This window comes from Lissotriton vulgaris, chromosome 1_1 (assembly GCF_964263255.1).
Source record: "Lissotriton vulgaris chromosome 1_1, aLisVul1.2, whole genome shotgun sequence".
In the NCBI taxonomy this organism is placed as follows: domain Eukaryota; kingdom Metazoa; phylum Chordata; class Amphibia; order Caudata; family Salamandridae; genus Lissotriton; species Lissotriton vulgaris.
The window spans coordinates 1,167,879,231-1,167,901,278 of NC_141685.1; positions in this window are offsets into that span (position 1 = coordinate 1,167,879,231).

Consider the following 22,048-nt stretch of genomic DNA (forward strand, 5'->3'; position numbering starts at 1 on the left):
CCCAGCTTTGTAGGGGGGCACAATCTTACTCAGGTTTCTGTTATCAAAAGACCTGTCTTTATCCTTGTGGATATTGCTGCCACCAGTGGGTTCTATTACCCCACTCTCTCTAGGCTGTCTTGCTCTAGCAAGTTTCTCCTTAGCCAGGGCAACCTCTAACTCTTGCCTCTGGATCCTAAGCTCAGCCTCTCTCATCTTGGCCTCATGTTCCCTTCTCTGAGGGCTAGTCATCTCCTTTCTGGAGTGACCATGAGAGCCTCTAGAGACATGGGAGGTATTGGATTCACCTGAGTGATGCCTTCTCCTCCTATGGCCCTGGTTAAGTCCACCTGGGGGTCTGAATGGGTTGTTACCTGATTCATTCCCAAGTTGACTTAAGTTAGCCTGGTTCAGTCTACTGACCAGCACCTGACTATCTCTGTCATCATCTGACTCACTGCTTTCCACCTCCTCCTCCTCTTCTTCTTCCTCTTCATCTACCTGAGGAGCTCCAGTGGTGGAGGCTTCCTCATCTACTAGGATGATAGGGGTAGGGGTGTCTACAGTGTCATCCTCTGAAGGATGGCCTCCTTCAGCATTCCCTGTGGGGTTTGCTTTAGAGGTCTTTAGAGCTTCAGACTGATCCAAAAGCTCTCTTAGGTGGTCTGCAGTAGGGGAAGGCCCTGTCTTCAGACCCCTTAAGACACAAAGCTGTCTTAGTTCCTTAAAAGGAAAAATAGCAAACTGGGATGGTGCCCTTGGAGGGTCACTCTCAACAGGAGTAAGTCCACTGGACCCCTCTGTTCCAGACATTGCTCTAGTGTGGGTGGATGTGTTGCAATCTACCTACACTGGTGTTTACCTACTAAACCTATCTAGTAGTTGTAGCTAGGGTGTGCTACTCCCTTTGCTCTACAACAACTAAGTTCAGTAGAACTTAAGTATACTAGTCTTGTTTTATATGTACCTAGCAGGTACCTGTATGATCTTTCAAATGATAATCTCAAAGATTGTAATGGTAAAACAACAGCAAGCTCAGATCCCAATCCGCTGCTCACCAATGTGAGAAGTTGGCCTGGTATATAATGCTCACTAATTCTTAGTGATCACTTTGTACCATGCCAAGCAACCCTTATGATGATGGTTGTAATTCAACCTTGTAGACCAGTTATCCTAGTGGTAACGTGGACAAAGCAGTCTTAGGCTAAACTCTGAAAGGCATGTGAAGCCAGCTGTTATACCATACACAACCCCCTTGAATACCAAATGAAAGGGACACCACACAGATATATATTGAAAATATATATTGATTTATTAACTATTAAAATCCCCTGGACTCTTTATGAGCACAGAAGCACAAGCGTTAAATCACAAGACAGTTTAAAATACACAAAAGTTGCACAATATGGATGAGCCCTAGGGGCCGCCTAAACCATATACTAAATAAGTGGTATAAGAGATACCTAAAGGAAAGTGAAGAGGCCTAGGGCCTTGGGAATCGCTGGAGCTATTCGAGACTGGAGTTAACTAAGTCGGGAAAGGCCCACGGGACTCGGGTGCAGTGTTCAAAGTGCACGCACTTCTCAATACAAAGTCTATGGTGCGTAAAAAGCACAAAGTTAGAAAGTTAGGAACCTTCCGAGTGACCTACGGAGCTGAAACTTAAAACACAGGCCCTTGGGATGTGTACCAGTGCAGGAGCACCGGCGGAGCTGAGTTACCTCACCCACAGGAAGCGGGTGCACAGGGTCGAAGATGTGTCGGGTTTCGTCACGCTGGTCGATGGTGCTTGGAGCTGAAGATGCTGCAGGCGGCTCGATGAGAAGAGTTCCGGTGGATCCAAGGGTGGATCTGAAGAGTTGAAGACCTGAAAGCAGAGGGGACAGTGTTCAAAGTCACTAGCCAGTGACTACCGTGGAACCAGATTGGAACCAGGCGATGTCGGGTGCAAACAGGCGTTGTCGGGTAGCTTCTTTCTGCAGCCACGTGGATACCCGGGGTCGAGGACGTCCAGGAGTCGGTCACGAGCTGTCCCACGTAGGCTTCTCGCTGTTGGCGGTGTCGGCGACCTGATCGGAGCAAACAGGCCTTGGCAAATGCAAGCCACGCAGAAGTCGAAAGATGCTGTTCACTCGGACCAGCAAGGTCAGAGCGGGTGCTCCTTTTCACAGGAGCTTGGGTAGGTCTGGAGCAACCAGACCTGCTGTTTAAATCTTCGGGTTCGTCGCCAAGATGGCCGCTGGCCGCGTGGCTAGTGGCCGGGATGGCGCGTCGAGTGGCACAGTGCAAAAGGGCCCCACGCAGATCGTGGAGATGCTGGGGGGCTGATCTTCGGTGCAAGGGCTGCTCGGTGGTGGGGGTTCTCAGTCCCCAAAGCACAACGTCGAGGATGCCTCAGAAGCTGCGCAGTCAGCTTTACGAGTGTCTTCCAAGAGGTCCGGTCCCACGTCACTCGGTGCCTCCACGGGTCCCTTCTTTGCAGGGACTGTGGATCGGGCTCTGAGAGGTCTGGGAATCTGGTTCTTGTCGGGCTCTGGGCTCGGGCTCCGGCGGGAGGCGGCGGCAAAGCAGACGTCGAGTTGCTGGTTGGTGCCTGTGTTCACAGGGTGGTCACTCCTTGGCCACAAGGGAGATTCTTCTTCAGTCTTCTGTGCAGCAGAATGTCGAAGTCCAGTCTTCTTCTTAGTTTTAAGTTGATTTCGGGATGATCTGCCGTGCAATGGCACTGCTCCCCCTCTTATTCCCAAACTGGGGGTGGATCACCTACTAGGTCCCTCCTCTGGGTGGAACCAGGAAGGGGGGCGGTTACACCCCCTTTCCTTTGTCCAGCTCCGCGCCAGGACTGGGGCTGGAAGGCCCCAGAACCGGTTTGGACTGGCCTATGCACGGGGACACCTTGTGTGCCCCGGGCATGTCTGATTCTTTTCAGCCCTGTCCTACCTAATACACAAAATCCTGTCTGGGGTGGTGCTCGCACCTCCCAAGGCAGGAAACCCTTTGTCCAGGCCACCATCTGCCGAGTTTCGGTCAGCAGCAGGAGGCCAGACTTGTGTCTGTGGTGGCAGCGTCCATTTTGTGAAGCTGAGGCTCTGTTTAACTTTAACCGGGGTTAAGGCTACACACATGTCGTGTCCCTCTAGAAGGGTGGAATGCTATCCCCGTCGCCAGAATTGGCGAGGGGATAGTATTCCAATTCGTATGACACCTTACTCGACATGTTTTGATAAAGCCAAACCAAAGATAGCATTTAACCGCGAGGATTATAATGCACTTAAGAGTATATGGTATGGCAATATCCCGGAACAGCTTAGGGAGTTGTTCCCGACAGCTGCAGACAGGCTCAGCTCATGCCAGAGCACCATCTCACATATTTCCAAGCACTCTGCCTCCAGGATTGATGAGGCCTTCCATAGGAGTGGCTGATAGGAACATATGTGTCCAGTTTAGGGTTAGGCACAGACATACTGTACCTAAGTAAGAGGTGGTTACACCGACTTACCCCAGCTGAGTGATCAGCCAGTTGTGTCAAATATGGAGGCCAGGCCAGGGGTGGCACAATACATGCTGCAGCCCCTGGCAGGCCTTGGCTACACCTATGCCCTGGGCACCTAGGGTGCACTCTTACAGGGGCTCATAAGGTGAACCAGTTCCAATTCGTAATGCACCTAAAGTGCATTGGCATCAATTTAGAGAGAGAACAGCAGGCTGTGGGTCTGATTAGCAGGCCCACAGCCACATTAAGTCAGAAACCAGTGAAGCAAAAAGCAAAAATTTGGGGTGACCATAGGATAGCAGACCCTACTCTCCTACAGGGTGACAGATGCAAAAACCACAGTTCATGGACAATATGCAGAACAATGTCATACATTCGCCCCAGTACAGAGATCTGGGCCTAAATCTATCATTTTTTTGCACTCCACACCACCCCAGTTCAGACATGGTCATATGCAAATAAGTCTGACCCTGTGCCTCATGGAAACAGTCCAGCCCGAACTGCCAAGCCATGCCTTCCCTGGACCGGAAACAAGCTTCCGAGGGCCGGTTTCTGGCATTCCAGCCGTCTTCAGCCCGGCTTGCTTGAATGCAGTGGTGTTGGAGAGCATGGGACTCAAGTCTGAGCATACCCATCCCACTCGGGGTGACAAATGCAAAAACCACAGTTGATGGACAGAATGCAGAACAAGTCATGCATTCACCCCAGTACAGAGATCTGGGCCTAAATCCATTGTTTTTTTGCACTCTACACCATCCCAGTTCAGACATGGCCTCATGCAAATCAGTCTGACTCTGTGCCTCATGGGAACAGTCCAGCCTGAAATGCCAAGCCATGCTTTCCCTGGACCGAAAACAAGCTTCCGAGGACCGGTTTCTGGCATTCAAGCCGTCTTCAGCCCGGCTTGCTTGAATCCAGTGGTGTGGAGAGCATGGGACTCACTTCTGAGCATACCCATCCCACTCGGGTGACAAATGCAAAAACCACCGTTGATGGACAGAATGCAGAACAATGTCGTACATTCACCGCAGTACAGAGATCTGGTCCTAAATCCATTGGTTTTTTACACTCCACACCACCCCAGTTCAGACATGGCCATATGCAAATCAGTCTGACCCTGTGCCTCATGGGAACAGTCCAGCCGGAACTGCCAAGCCAAAGCCTTCCCTGGACCGGAAACCAGCTCCCGAGGACTGGTTTCTGGCATTCCAGCCGTCTTCAGCCCGGCTTGCTTGAATCCAGTGGTGTGGAGAGTATGGGACTCACGTCTGAGCATACGCATTCTACTCGGGGTAACAAATGCAAAAACCACAGTTGATGGACAGAATGCAGAACAATGTCATACATTCACCCCAGTACAGAGATCTGGGCCTAAATCCATCGTTTCTTTGCACTCCACACCACCCCAGTTCAGACATGGCCATATGCAAATCAGTCTGACCCTGTGCCTCATGGGAACAGTCCAGCCCGAACTGCCAAGCCATGCCATCCCTGGACTGGAAACAAGCTTCTGAGGACCGTTTTCTGGCATTCCAGCCGTCTTCAGCCCGGCTTGCTTGAATCCAGTGGTGTGGAGAGCATGGGACTCACGTATGAGCATACCCATCCCACTCGGGGTGACAAATGCAAAAACCACAGTTGATGGACAGAATGCAGAACAATGCCATACATTCACCCCAGTACAGAGATCTGGGCCTAAATCCATTGTTTTTTTGCACTCCACACCACCCCAATTCAGACATGGCCTCATGCAAATCAGTCTGACTCTGTGCCTCATGGGAACAGTCCAGCCCAAACTGCCAAGCCATGCTTTCCCTGGACCGGAAACAAGCTTCCGAGGACCGGTTTCTGGCATTCCAGCCGTCTTCAGCCCATCTTGCTTGAATCCAGTGGTGTGGAGAGCATGGGACTCACTTCTGAGCATACCCATCCCACTCGGGTGACAAATGCAAAAACCACCGTTGATGGACAGAATGCAGAACAATGTCGTACATTCACCGCAGTACAGAGATCTGGTCCTAAATCCATTGTTTTTTTGCACTCCACACCACCCCAGTTCAGACATGGGTATGTGCAGATCAGTCTGACCCTGTGCCTCATGGGAACAGTCCAGCCCAAACTGCCAAGCCAAAGCCTTCCCTGGACCGGAAACAAGCTTCCGAGGACTGGTTTCTGGCATTCCAGACGTCTTCAGCCAGGCTTGCTTGAATCCAGTGGTGTGGAGAGCATGCGACTCACGTCTGAGCATACCCATCCCACTCGGGGTGACAAATGCAAAAACCACCGTTGATGAACAGAATGCAGAACAATGTCATACATACACCCCAGTACAGAGATCTGGGCCTAAATCCATCGTTTTTTTGCACTCCACACCACCCCAGTTCAGACATGGCCATATGCAAATCAGTCTGACCCTGTGTCTCATGGGAACAGTCCAGCCCGAACTGCCAAGCCATGCCTTCCTTGGACCGGAAACAAGCTTCCGGGACCGGTTTCTGGCATTCCAGCCGTCTTCAGCCCAGCTTGCTTGAATCCAGTGGTGTGGAGAGCATGGGACACACGTCTGAGCATACCCATCCCACTCGGGGTGACAAAATGCAAAAACCACAGTTGATGGACAGAATGCAGAACAATGTCATACATTCACCCCAGTACAGAGATCTGGGCCTAAATCCATCGTTTTTTTGCACTCCACACCACCCCAGTTCAGACATGGCCATATGCAAATCAGTCTGACCCTGTGCCTCATGGGAACAGTCCAGCTCGAACTGCCAAGCCATGCCTTCCCTGGACCGGAAACAAGCTTCCGAGGACCGGTTTCTGGCATTCCAGCCGTCTTCAGCTCGGCTTGCTTGAATCCAGTGGTGTGAAGAGCATGGGACTCACGTCTGAGCATATCCATCCCACTCGGGGTGACAGATGCAAAAACCACAGTTCATGGACAATATGCAGAACAATGTCATACATTCGCCCCAGTACAGAGATCTGGGCCTAAATCTATCATTTTTTTGCACTCCACACCACCCCAGTTCAGACATGGTCATATGCAAATAAGTCTGACCCTGTGCCTCATGGAAACAGTCCAGCCCGAACTGCCAAGCCATGCCTTCCCTGGACCGGAAACAAGCTTCCGAGGGCCGGTTTCTGGCATTCCAGCCGTCTTCAGCCCGGCTTGCTTGAATGCAGTGGTGTTGGAGAGCATGGGACTCAAGTCTGAGCATACCCATCCCACTCGGGGTGACAAATGCAAAAACCACAGTTGATGGACAGAATGCAGAACAATGTCATGCATTCACCCCAGTACAGAGATCTGGGCCTAAATCCATTGTTTTTTTGCACTCTACACCATCCCAGTTCAGACATGGCCTCATGCAAATCAGTCTGACTCTGTGCCTCATGGGAACAGTCCAGCCTGAAATGCCAAGCCATGCTTTCCCTGGACCGAAAACAAGCTTCCGAGGACCGGTTTCTGGCATTCAAGCCGTCTTCAGCCCGGCTTGCTTGAATCCAGTGGTGTGGAGAGCATGGGACTCACTTCTGAGCATACCCATCCCACTCGGGTGACAAATGCAAAAACCACCGTTGATGGACAGAATGCAGAACAATGTCGTACATTCACCGCAGTACAGAGATCTGGTCCTAAATCCATTGGTTTTTTACACTCCACACCACCCCAGTTCAGACATGGCCATATGCAAATCAGTCTGACCCTGTGCCTCATGGGAACAGTCCAGCCGGAACTGCCAAGCCAAAGCCTTCCCTGGACCGGAAACCAGCTCCCGAGGACTGGTTTCTGGCATTCCAGCCGTCTTCAGCCCGGCTTGCTTGAATCCAGTGGTGTGGAGAGTATGGGACTCACGTCTGAGCATACGCATTCTACTCGGGGTAACAAATGCAAAAACCACAGTTGATGGACAGAATGCAGAACAATGTCATACATTCACCCCAGTACAGAGATCTGGGCCTAAATCCATCGTTTCTTTGCACTCCACACCACCCCAGTTCAGACATGGCCATATGCAAATCAGTCTGACCCTGTGCCTCATGGGAACAGTCCAGCCCGAACTGCCAAGCCATGCCATCCCTGGACTGGAAACAAGCTTCTGAGGACCGTTTTCTGGCATTCCAGCCGTCTTCAGCCCGGCTTGCTTGAATCCAGTGGTGTGGAGAGCATGGGACTCACGTATGAGCATACCCATCCCACTCGGGGTGACAAATGCAAAAACCACAGTTGATGGACAGAATGCAGAACAATGCCATACATTCACCCCAGTACAGAGATCTGGGCCTAAATCCATTGTTTTTTTGCACTCCACACCACCCCAATTCAGACATGGCCTCATGCAAATCAGTCTGACTCTGTGCCTCATGGGAACAGTCCAGCCCAAACTGCCAAGCCATGCTTTCCCTGGACCGGAAACAAGCTTCCGAGGACCGGTTTCTGGCATTCCAGCCGTCTTCAGCCCATCTTGCTTGAATCCAGTGGTGTGGAGAGCATGGGACTCACTTCTGAGCATACCCACCCCACTCGGGTGACAAATGCAAAAACCACCGTTGATGGACAGAATGCAGAACAATGTCGTACATTCACCGCAGTACAGAGATCTGGTCCTAAATCCATTGTTTTTTTGCACTCCACACCACCCCAGTTCAGACATGGGTATGTGCAGATCAGTCTGACCCTGTGCCTCATGGGAACAGTCCAGCCCAAACTGCCAAGCCAAAGCCTTCCCTGGACCGGAAACAAGCTTCCGAGGACTGGTTTCTGGCATTCCAGACGTCTTCAGCCAGGCTTGCTTGAATCCAGTGGTGTGGAGAGCATGCGACTCACGTCTGAGCATACCCATCCCACTCGGGGTGACAAATGCAAAAACCACCGTTGATGAACAGAATGCAGAACAATGTCATACATACACCCCAGTACAGAGATCTGGGCCTAAATCCATCGTTTTTTTGCACTCCACACCACCCCAGTTCAGACATGGCCATATGCAAATCAGTCTGACCCTGTGTCTCATGGGAACAGTCCAGCCCGAACTGCCAAGCCATGCCTTCCTTGGACCGGAAACAAGCTTCCGGGACCGGTTTCTGGCATTCCAGCCGTCTTCAGCCCAGCTTGCTTGAATCCAGTGGTGTGGAGAGCATGGGACACACGTCTGAGCATACCCATCCCACTCGGGGTGACAAAATGCAAAAACCACAGTTGATGGACAGAATGCAGAACAATGTCATACATTCACCCCAGTACAGAGATCTGGGCCTAAATCCATCGTTTTTTTGCACTCCACACCACCCCAGTTCAGACATGGCCATATGCAAATCAGTCTGACCCTGTGCCTCATGGGAACAGTCCAGCTCGAACTGCCAAGCCATGCCTTTCCTGGACCGGAAACAAGCTTCCGAGGACCGGTTTCTGGCATTCCAGCCGTCTTCAGCTCGGCTTGCTTGAATCCAGTGGTGTGAAGAGCATGGGACTCACGTCTGAGCATATCCATCCCACTCGGGGTGACAGATGCAAAAACCACAGTTCATGGACAATATGCAGAACAATGTCATACATTCGCCCCAGTACAGAGATCTGGGCCTAAATCTATCATTTTTTTGCACTCCACACCACCCCAGTTCAGACATGGTCATATGCAAATAAGTCTGACCCTGTGCCTCATGGAAACAGTCCAGCCGGAACTGCCAAGCCATGCCTTCCCTGGACCGAAAACAAGCTTCCGAGGACCGGTTTCTGGCATTCAAGCCGTCTTCAGCCCGGCTTGCTTGAATCCAGTGGTGTGGAGAACATGGGACTCACGTCTGAGCATACCCATCCCACTCGGGGTGACAAATGCAAAAACCACAGTTGATGGACAGAATGCAGAACTATGTCATACATTCACCCCAGTACACAGATCTGGGCCTAAATCCATCGTTTTTTTGCACTCCACACCACCCCAGTTCAGACATGGCCATATGCAAATCAGTCTGACCCTGTGTCTCATGGGAACAGTCCAGCTCGAACTGCCAAGCCATGCCTTCCCTGGACCGGAAACAAGCTTCCGAGGACCGGTTTCTGGCATTCCAGCCTTCTTCAGCCCGGCTTGCTTGAATCCAGTGGTGTGGAGAGCATGGGACTCACTTCTGAGCATACCCATCCCACTCGGGTGACAAATGCAAAAACCACAGTTGATGGACAGAATGCAGAACAATGTCGTACATTCACCGCAGTACAGAGATCTGGTCCTAAATCCATTGGTTTTTTGCACTCCACACCACCCCAGTTCAGACATAGCCATACGCAAATCAGTCTGACCCTGTGCCTCATGGGAACAGTCCAGCCGGAACTGCCAAGCCAAAGCCTTCCCTGGACCGGAAACAAGCTTCTGAGGACTGGTTTCTGGCATTCCAGCCGTCTTCAGCCCGGCTTGCTTGAATCCAGTGGTGTGGAGAGCATGGGACTCACGTCTGAGCATACACATTCCACTCGGGGTAACAAATGCAAAAACCACAGTTGATGGACAGAATGCAGAACAATGTCATACATTCACCCCAGTACAGAGATCTGGGCCTAAATCCATCATTTTTTTTCACTCCACACCACCCCAGTTCAGACATGGCCATATGCAAATCAGTCTGACCCTGTGCCTCATGGGAACAGTCCAGCCCGAACTGCCAAGCCATGCCATCCCTGGACCGGAAACAAGCTTCCGAGGACCGGTTTCTGGCATTCCAGCCGTCTTCAGCCCGGCTTGCTTGAATCCAGTGGTGTGGAGAGCATGGGACTCACGTCTGAGCATACCCATCCCACTCGGGGTGACAAATGCAAACACCACAGTTGATGGACAGAATGCAGAACAATGTCATGCGTTCTCCCCAGTACAGAGATCTGGGCCTAAATCCATTGTTTTTTTGCACTCCACACCACCCCAGTTCAGACATGGCCATATGCAAATCAGTCTGACCCTGTGCCTCATGGGAACAGTCCAGCCCGAACTGCCAAGCCATGCCTTCCTTGGACCGGAAACAAGCTTCCGGGACCGGTTTCTGGCATTCCAGCCGTCTTCAGCCCAGCTTGCTTGAATCCAGTGGTGTGGAGAGCATGGGACACACGTCTGAGCATACCCATCCCACTCGGGGTGACAAAATGCAAAAACCACAGTTGATTGACAGAATGCAGAACAATGTCATACATTCACCCCAGTACAGAGATCTGGGCCTAAATCCATCGTTTTTTTGCACTCCACACCACCCCAGTTCAGACATGGCCATATGCAAATCAGTCTGACCCTGTGCCTCGTGGGAACAGTCCAGCTCGAACTGCCAAGCCATGCCTTCCCTGGACCGGAAACAAGCTTCCGAGGACCGGTTTCTGGCATTCCAGCCGTCTTCAGCTCGGCTTGCTTGAATCCAGTGGTGTGAAGAGCATGGGACTCACGTCTGAGCATACCCATCCCACTCGGGGTGACAGATGCAAAAACCACAGTTCATGGACAATATGCAGAACAATGTCATACATTCGCCCCAGTACAGAGATCTGGGCCTAAATCTATCATTTTTTTGCACTCCACACCACCCCAGTTCAGACATGGTCATATGCAAATAAGTCTGACCCTGTGCCTCATGGAAACAGTCCAGCCCGAACTGCCAAGCCATGCCTTCCCTGGACCAGAAACAAGCTTCCGAGGGCCGGTTTCTGGCATTCCAGCCGTCTTCAGCCCGGCTTGCTTGAATGCAGTGGTGTTGGAGAGCATGGGACTCAAGTCTGAGCATACCCATCCCACTCGGGGTGACAAATGCAAACACCACAGTTGATGGACAGAATGCAGAACAATGTCATGCATTCACCCCAGTACAAAGATCTGGGCCTAAATCCATTGTTTTTTTGCACTCCACACCACCCCAGTTCAGACATGGCCATATGCAAATCAGTCTGACCCTGTGCCTCATGGGAACAGTCCAGCCCGAACTGCCAAGCCATGCCTTCCTTGGACCGGAAACAAGCTTCCGGGACCGGTTTCTGGCATTCCAGCCGTCTTCAGCCCAGCTTGCTTGAATCCAGTGGTGTGGAGAGCATGGGACACACGTCTGAGCATACCCATCCCACTCGGGGTGACAAAATGCAAAAACCACAGTTGATTGACAGAATGCAGAACAATGTCATACATTCACCCCAGTACAGAGATCTGGGCCTAAATCCATCGTTTTTTTGCACTCCACACCACCCCAGTTCAGACATGGCCATATGCAAATCAGTCTGACCCTGTGCCTCATGGGAACAGTCCAGCTCGAACTGCCAAGCCATGCCTTCCCTGGACCGGAAACAAGCTTCCGAGGACCGGTTTCTGGCATTCCAGCCGTCTTCAACTCGGCTTGCTTGAATCCAGTGGTGTGAAGAGCATGGGACTCACGTCTGAGCATACCCATCCCACTCGGGGTGACAGATGCAAAAACCACAGTTCATGGACAATATGCAGAACAATGTCATACATTCGCCCCAGTACAGAGATCTGGGCCTAAATCTATCATTTTTTTGCACTCCACACCACCCCAGTTCAGACATGGTCATATGCAAATAAGTCTGACCCTGTGCCTCATGGAAACAGTCCAGCCCGAACTGCCAAGCCATGCCTTCCCTGGAGAGGAAACAAGCTTCCGAGGGCCGGTTTCTGGCATTCCAGCCGTCTTCAGCCCGGCTTGCTTGAATGCAGTGGTGTTAGAGAGCATGGGACTCAAGTCTGAGCATACCCATCCCACTCGGGGTGACAAATGCAAAAACCACAGTTGATGGACAGAATGCAGAACAATGTCATGCATTCACCCCAGTACAGAGATCTGGGCCTAAATCCATTGTTTTTTTGCACTCCACACCATCCCAGTTCAGACATGGCCTCATGCAAATCAGTCTGACTCTGTGCCTCATGGGAACAGTCCAGCCTGAAATGCCAAGCCATGCTTTCCCTGGACCGAAAACAAGCTTCCGAGGACCGGTTTCTGGCATTCAAGCCGTCTTCAGCCCAGCTTGCTTGAATCCAGTGGTGTGGAGAATATGGGACTCACGTCTGAGCATACCCATCCCACTCGGGTGACAAATGCAAAAACCACCGTTGATGGACAGAATGCAGAACAATGTCATACATTTACCGCAGTACAGAGATCTGGTCCTAAATCCATTGGTTTTTTGCACTCCACACCACCCCAGTTCAGACATGGTCATATGCAAATCAGTCTGACCCTGTGCCTCATGGGAAAAGTCCAGCCCGAACTGCCAAGCCAAAGCCTTCCCTGGACCGGAAACAAGCTTCCGAGGACTGGTTTCTGGCATTCCAGCCGTCTTCAGCCCGGCTTCCTTGAATCCAGTGGTGTGGAGAGCATGGCACTCACGTCTGAGCATACACATCCCACTCGGGGTGACAAATGCAAAAACCACAGTTGATGGACAGAATGCAGAACTATGTCATACATTCACCCCAGTACACAGATCTGGGCCTAAATCCATCATTTTTTTGCACTCCACACCACCCCAGTTCAGACATGGCCATATGCAAATCAGTCTGACCCTGTGTCTCATGGGAACAGTCCAGCTCGAACTGCCAAGCCATGCCTTCCCTGGACCGCAAACAAGCTTCCGAGGAACGGTTTCTGGCATTCCAGCCTCCTTCAGCCCGGCTTGCTTGAATCCAGTGGTGTGGAGAGCATGGGACTCACTTCTGAGCATACCCATCCCACTCGGGTGACAAATGCAAAAACCACCGTTGATGGACAGAATGCAGAACAATGTCGTACATTCACCGCAGTACAGAGATCTGGTCCTAAATCCATTGGTTTTTTGCACTCCACACCACCCCAGTTCAGACATAGCCATATGCAAATCAGTCTGACCCTGTGCCTCATGGGAACAGTCCAGCCGGAACTGCCAAGCCAAAGCCTTCCCTGGACCGGAAACAAGCTTCCGAGGACTGGTTTCTGGCATTCCAGCCGTCTTCAGCCCGGCTTGCTTGAATCTAGTGGTGTGGAGAGCATGGGACTCACGTCTGAGCATACGCATTCCACTCGGGGTAACAAATGCAAAAACCATAGTTGATGGACAGAATGCAGAACAATGTCATACATTCACCCCAGTACAGAGATCTGGGCCTAAATCCATCGTTTTTTTTCACTCCACACCACCCCAGTTCAGACATGGCCATATGCAAATCAGTCTGACCCTGTGCCTCATGGGAACAGTCCAGCCGAACTGCCAAGCCATGCCATCCCTGGACCGGAAACAAGCTTCCGAGGACCGGTTTCTGGCATTCCAGCCGTCTTCAGCCCGGCTTGCTTGAATCCAGTGGTGTGGAGAGCATGGGACTCACGTCTGAGTATACCCATCCCACTCGGGGTGACAAATGCAAACACCACAGTTGATGGACAGAATGCAGAACAATGTCATGCATTCACCCCAGTACAGTGATCTGGGCCTAAATCCATTGTTTTTTTGCACTCCACACAGCCCCAGTTCAGACATGGCCTCATGCAAATCAGTCTGACTCTGTGCCTCATGGGAACAGTCCAGCCCAAACTGCCAAGCCATGCTTTCCCTGGACCGGAAACAAGCTTCCGAGGACCGGTTTCTGGCATTCCAGCCGTCTTCAGCCCTGCTTGCTTGAATCCAGTGGTGTGGAGAGCATTGGACTCACGTCTGAGCATACCCATCCCACTCGGTGTGACAAATGCAAAAACCACAGTTGATGCACAGAATGCAGAACTATGTCATACATTCACCCCAGTATACAGATCTTGGTCTAAATCCATCGTTATTTTGCACTCCACACCACCCCAGTTCAGACATGGCCATATGCAAATCAGTCTGACCCTGTGTCTCATGGGAACAGTCCAGCTCGAACTGCCAAGCCATGCCTTCCCTGGACCGGAAACAAGCTTCCGAGGACCGGTTTCTGGCATTCCAGCCTTCTTCAGCCCGGCTTGCTTGAATCCAGTGGTGTGGAGAGCATGGGACTCACTTCTGAGCATACCCATCCCACTCGGGTGACAAATGCAAAAACCACAGTTGATGGACAGAATGCAGAACAATGTCGTACATTCACCGCAGTACAGAGATCTGGTCCTAAATCCATTGGTTTTTTGCACTCCACACCACCCCAGTTCAGACATAGCCATATGCAAATCAGTCTGACCCTGTGCCTCATGGGAACAGTCCAGCCGGAACTGCCAAGCCAAAGCCTTCCCTGGACCGGAAACAAGCTTCTGAGGACTGGTTTCTGGCATTCCAGCCGTCTTCAGCCCGGCTTGCTTGAATCCAGTGGTGTGGAGAGCATGGGACTCACGTCTGAGCATACACATTCCACTCGGGGTAACAAATGCAAAAACCACAGTTGATGGACAGAATGCAGAACAATGTCATACATTCACCCCAGTACAGAGATCTGGGCCTAAATCCATCATTTTTTTTCACTCCACACCACCCCAGTTCAGACATGGCCATATGCAAATCAGTCTGACCCTGTGCCTCATGGGAACAGTCCAGCCCGAACTGCCAAGCCATGCCATCCCTGGACCGGAAACAAGCTTCCGAGGACCGGTTTCTGGCATTCCAGCCGTCTTCAGCCCGGCTTGCTTGAATCCAGTGGTGTGGAGAGCATGGGACTCACGTCTGAGCATACCCATCCCACTCGGGGTGACAAATGCAAACACCACAGTTGATGGACAGAATGCAGAACAATGTCATGCGTTCACCCCAGTACAGAGATCTGGGCCTAAATCCATTGTTTTTTTGCACTCCACACCACCCCAGTTCAGACATGGCCATATGCAAATCAGTCTGACCCTGTGCCTTATGGGAACAGTCCAGCCCGAACTGCCAAGCCATGCCTTCCTTGGACCGGAAACAAGCTTCAGGGACCGGTTTCTGGCATTCCAGCCGTCTTCAGCCCAGCTTGCTTGAATCCAGTGGTGTGGAGAGCATGGGACACACGTCTGAGCATACCCATCCCACTCGGGGTGACAAAATGCAAAAACCACAGTTGATGGACAGAATGCAGAACAATGTCATACATTCACCCCAGTACAGAGATCTGGGCCTAAATCCATCGTTTTTTTGCACTCCACACCACCCCAGTTCAGACATGGCCATATGCAAATCAGTCTGACCCTGTGCCTCATGGGAACAGTCCAGCTCGAACTGCCAAGCCATGCCTTCCCTGGACCGGAAACAAGCTTCCGAGGACCGGTTTCTGGCATTCCAGCCGTCTTCAGCTCGGCTTGCTTGAATCCAGTGGTGTGAAGAGCATGGGACTCACGTCTGAGCATACCCATCCCACTCGGGGTGACAGATGCAAAAACCACAGTTCATGGACAATATGCAGAACAATGTCATACATTCGCCCCAGTACAGAGATCTGGGCCTAAATCTATCATTTTTTTGCACTCCACACCACCCCAGTTCAGACATGGTCATATGCAAATAAGTCTGACCCTGTGCCTCATGGAAACAGTCCAGCCCGAACTGCCAAGCCATGCCTTCCCTGGAGAGGAAACAAGCTTCCGAGGGCCGGTTTCTGGCATTCCAGCCGTCTTCAGCCCGGCTTGCTTGAATGCAGTGGTGTTAGAGAGCATGGGACTCAAGTCTGAGCATACCCATCCCACTCGGGGTGACAAATGCAAAAACCACAGTTGATGGACAGAATGCAGAACAATGTCATGCATTCACCCCAGTACAGAGATCTGGGCCTAAATCCATTGTTTTTTTGCACTCCACACCATCCCAGTTCAGACATGGCCTCATGCAAATCAGTCTGACTCTGTGCCTCATGGGAACAGTCCAGCCTGAAATGCCAAGCCATGCTTTCCCTGGACCGAAAACAAGCTTCCGAGGACCGGTTTCTGGCATTCAAGCCGTCTTCAGCCCAGCTTGCTTGAATCCAGTGGTGTGGAGAATATGGGACTCACGTCTGAGCATACCCATCCCACTCGGGTGACAAATGCAAAAACCACCGTTGATGGACAGAATGCAGAACAATGTCATACATTTACCGCAGTACAGAGATCTGGTCCTAAATCCATTGGTTTTTTGCACTCCACACCACCCCAGTTCAGACATGGTCATATGCAAATCAGTCTGACCCTGTGCCTCATGGGAAAAGTCCAGCCCGAACTGCCAAGCCAAAGCCTTCCCTGGACCGGAAACAAGCTTCCGAGGACTGGTTTCTGGCATTCCAGCCGTCTTCAGCCCGACTTCCTTGAATCCAGTGGTGTGGAGAGCATGGCACTCACGTCTGAGCATACCCATCCCACTCGGGGTGACAAATGCAAAAACCACAGTTGATGGACAGAATGCAGAACTATGTCATACATTCACCCCAGTACACAGATCTGGGCCTAAATCCATCATTTTTTTGCACTCCACACCACCCCAGTTCAGACATGGCCATATGCAAATCAGTCTGACCCTGTGTCTCATGGGAACAGTCCAGCTCGAACTGCCAAGCCATGCCTTCCCTGGACCGCAAACAAGCTTCCGAGGAACGGTTTCTGGCATTCCAGCCTCCTTCAGCCCGGCTTGCTTGAATCCAGTGGTGTGGAGAGCATGGGACTCACTTCTGAGCATACCCATCCCACTCGGGTGACAAATGCAAAAACCACCGATGATGGACAGAATGCAGAACAATGTCGTACATTCACCGCAGTACAGAGATCTGGTCCTAAACCCATTGGTTTTTTGCACTCCACACCACCCCAGTTCAGACATAGCCATATGCAAATCAGTCTGACCCTGTGCCTCATGGGAACAGTCCAGCCGGAACTGCCAAGCCAAAGCCTTCCCTGGACCGGAAACAAGCTTCCGAGGACTGGTTTCTGGCATTCCAGCCGTCTTCAGCCCGGCTTGCTTGAATCCAGTGGTGTGGAGAGCATGGGACTCACGTCTGAGCATATGCATTCCACTCGGGGTAACAAATGCAAAAACCATAGTTGATGGACAGAATGCAGAACAATGTCATACATTCACCCCAGTACAGAGATCTGGGCCTAAATCCATCGTTTTTTTTCACTCCACACCACCCCAGTTCAGACCAGGCCATATGCAAATCAGTCTGACCCTGTGCCTCATGGGAACAGTCCAGCCGAACTGCCAAGCCATGCCATCCCTGGACCGGAAACAAGCTTCCGAGGACCGGTTTCTGGCATTCCAGCCGTCTTCAGCCCGGCTTGCTTGAATCCAGTGGTGTGGAGAGCATGGGACTCACGTCTGAGCATACCCATCCCACTCGGTGTGACAAATGCAAAAACCACAGTTGATGCACAGAATGCAGAACTATGTCATACATTCACCCCAGTACACAGATCTTGGTCTAAATCCATCGTTATTTTGCACTCCACACCACCCCAGTTCAGACATGGCCATATGCAAATCAGTCTGACCTTGTGCCTCATGGGAACAGTCCAGCTCGAACTGCCAAGCCATGCCTTCCCTGGACCGGAAACAAGCTTCCGAAGACCGGTTTCTGGCATTCCAGCCATCTTCAGCCCATCTTGCTTGAATCCAGTGGTGTGGAGAGCATGGGACTCACTTCTGAGCATACCCATCCCACTCGGGTGACAAATGCAAAAACCACCGTTGATGGACAGAATGCAGAACAATGTCGTACATTCACAGCAGTACAGAGATCTGGTCCTAAATCCATTGTTTTTTTGCACTCCACACAAACCCCCGTTCAGACATGGGTATGTGCAAATCAGTCTGACCCTGTGCCTCATGGGAACAGTCCAGCCCAAACTGCCAAGCCAAAGCCTTCCCTGGACCGGAAACAAGCTTCCGAGGACTGGTTTCTGGCATTCCAGCCGTCTTCAGCTCGGCTTGCTTGAATCCAGTGGTGTGAAGAGCATGGGACTCACGTCTGAGCATACCCATCCCACTCGGGGTGACAGATGCAAAAACCACAGTTCATGGACAATATGCAGAACAATGTCATACATTCGCCCCAGTACAGAGATCTGGGCCTAAATCTATCATTTTTTGCACTCCACACCACCCCAGTTCAGACATGGTCATATGCAAATCAATCTGACCCTGTGCCTCATGGAAACAGTCCAGCCCGAACTGCCAAGCCATGCCTTCCCTGGACCGGAAACAAGCTTCCGAGGACCGGTTTCTGGCATTCCAGCCGTCTTCAGCCCGGCTTGCTTGAATGCAGTGGTGTGGAGAGCATGGGACTCAAGTCTGAGCATACCCATCCCACTCGGGGTGACAAATGCAAAAACCACAGTTGATGGACAGAATGCAGAACAATGTCATGCATTCACCCCAGTACAGAGATCTGGGCCTAAATCCATTGTTTTTTTGCACTCCACACCACCCCAGTTCAGACATGGCCTCATGCAAATCAGTCTGACTCTGTGCCTCATGGGAACAGTCCAGCCTGAACTGCCAAGCCATGCTTTCCCTGGACCGAAAACAAGCTTCCGAGGACCGGTTTCTGGCATTCAAGCCGTCTTCAGCCTGGCTTGCTTGAATCCAGTGGTGTGGAGAACATGGGACTCACGTCTGAGCATACCCATCCCACTCGGGTGACAAATACAAAAACCACCGTTGATGGACAGAATGCAGAACAATGTCGTACATTTACCGCAGTACAGAGATCTGGTCCTAAATCCATTGGTTTTTTGCACTCCACACCACCCCAGTTCAGACATGGTCATATGAAAATCAGTCTGACCCTGTGCCTCATGGGAAAAGTCCAGCCGGAACTGCCAAGCCAAAGCCTTCCCTGGACCGGAAACAAGCTTCCGAGGACTGGTTTCTGGCATTCCAGCCGTCTTCAGCCCGGCTTGCTTGAATCCAGTGGTGTGGAGAGCATGGGACTCACGTCTGAGCATACCCATCCCACTCGGGGTGACAAATGCAAAAACCACAGTTGATGGACAGAATGCAGAACTATCTCATACATTCACCCCAGTGCACAGATCTGGGCCTAAATCCATCGTTTTTTTGCACTCCACACCACCCCAGTTCAGACATGGCCATATGCAAATCAGTCTGACCCTGTGTCTCATGGGAACAGTCCAGCTCGAACTGCCAAGCCATGCCTTCCCTGGACCGGAAACAAGCTTCTGAGGACCGGTTTCTGGCATTCCAGCCTTCTTCAGCCCGGCTTGCTTGAATCCAGTGGTGCGGAGAGCGTGGGACTCACTTCTGAGCATACCCATCCCACTCGGGTGACAAATGCAAAAACCACCGTTGATGGACAGAATGCAGAACAATGTCGTACATTCACCGCAGTACAGAGATTTGGTCCTAAATCCATTGGTTTTTTGCACTCCACACCACCCCAGTTCAGACATAGCCATATGCAAATCAGTCTGACCCTGTGCCTCATGGGAACAGTCCAGCCGGAACTGCCAAGCCAAAGCCTTCCTTGGACCGGAAACAATCTTCCGAGGACTGGTTTCTGGCATTCCAGCCGTCTTCAGCCCGGCTTGCTTGAATCCAGTGGTGTGGAGAGCATGGGACTCACGTCTGAGCATACGCATTCCACTCGGGGTAACAAATGCAAAAACCACAGTTGATGGACAGAATGCAGAACAATGTCATACATTCACCCCAGTACAGAGATCTGGGCCTAAATCCATCGTTTTTTTTCACTCCACAGCACCCCAGTTCAGACATGGCCATATGCAAATCAGTCTGACCATGTGCCTCATGGGAACAGTCTAGCCCGAACTGCCAAGCCATGCCATCCCTGGACCGGAAACAAGCTTCCGAGGACCGGTTTCTGGCATTCCAGCCGTCTTCAGCCCGGCTTGCTTGAATCCAGTGGTGTGGAGAGCATGGGACTCACGTCTGAGCATACCCATCCCACTCGGGATGACAAATGCAAAAACCACCGTTGATGGACAGAATGCAGAACAATGTCATACATTCACCCCAGTACAGAGATCTGGGCCTAAATCCATCGTTTTTTTGCACTCCACACCACCCCAATTCAGACATGGCCATATGCAAATCAGTCTGACCCTGTGCCTCATGGGAACAGTCCAGCCCGAACTGCCAAGCCATGCCTTCCCAGGACCGGAAACAAGCTTCCGAGGACCGGTTTCTGGCATTCCAGCCGTCTTCAGCCCGGCTTGCTTGAATGCAGTGGTGTGGAGAGCATGGGACTCAAGTCTGAGCATACCCATCCCACTCGGGGTGACAAATGCAAAAACCACAGTTGATGGACAGAATGCAGAACAATGTCATACATTCACCCCAGTACAGAGATCTGGTCCGAAATCCATCGTTTTTTTGCACTCCACACCACCCCAGTTCAGACATGGCCATATGCAAATCAGCCTGACACTGTGTCTCATGGGAACAGTCCAGCCCGAACTGCCAAGCCATGCCTTCCTTGGACCGGAAACATGCTTCCGGGACCGGTTTCTGGCATTCCAGCCGTCTTTAGCTCGGCTTGCTTGAATGCAGTGGTGTGAAGAGCATGGGACTCACGTCTGAGCATATCCATCCCACTCGGGGTGACAGATGCAAAAACCACAGTTCATGGACAATATGCAGAACAATGTCATACATTCGCCCCAGTACAGAGATCTGGGCCTAAATCTATCATTTTTTTGCACTCCACACCACCCCAGTTCAGACATGGTCATATGAAAATAAGTCTGACCCTGTGCCTCATGGAAACAGTCCAGCCCGAACTGCCAAGCCATGCCTTCCCTGGACCGGAAACAAGCTTCTGAGGGCCGGTTTCTGGCATTCCAGCCGTCTTCAGCCCGGCTTGCTTGAATGCAGTGGTGTTGGAGAGCATGGGACTCAAGTCTGAGCATACCCATCCCACTCGGGGTGACAAATGCAAAAACCACAGTTGATGGACAGAATGCAGAACAATGTCATGCATTCACCCCAGTACAGAGATCTGGGCCTAAATCCATTGTTTTTTTGCACTCCACACCATCCCAGTTCAGACAAGGCCTCATGCAAATCAGTCTGACTCTGTGCCTCATGGGAACAGTCCAGCCTGAAATGCCAAGCCATGCTTTCCCTGGACCGAAAACAAGCTTCCGAGGACCGGTTTCTGGCATTCAAGCCGTCTTCAGCCCGGCTTGCTTGAATCCAGTGGTGTGGAGAACATGGGACTCACGTCTGAGCATACCCATCCCACTCGGGTGACAAATGCAAAAACCACCGTTGATGGACAGAATGCAGAACAATGTCATACATTTACCGCAGTACAGAGATCTGGTCCTAAATCTATTGGTTTTTTGCACTCCACACCACCCCAGTTCAGACATGGTCATATGCAAATCAGTCTGACCCTGTGCCTCATGGGAAAAGTCCAGCCGGAACTGCCAAGCCAAAGCCTTCCCTGGACCGGAAACAAGCTTCCGAGGACTGGTTTCTGGCATTCCAGCCGTCTTCAGCCCGGCTTCCTTGAATCCAGTGGTGTGGAGAGCATGGCACTCACGTCTGAGCATACCCATCCCACTCGGGGTGACAAATGCAAAAACCACAGTTGATGGACAGAATGCAGAACTATGTCATACATTCACCCCAGTACACAGATCTGGGCCTAAATCCATCGTTTTTTTGCACTCCACACC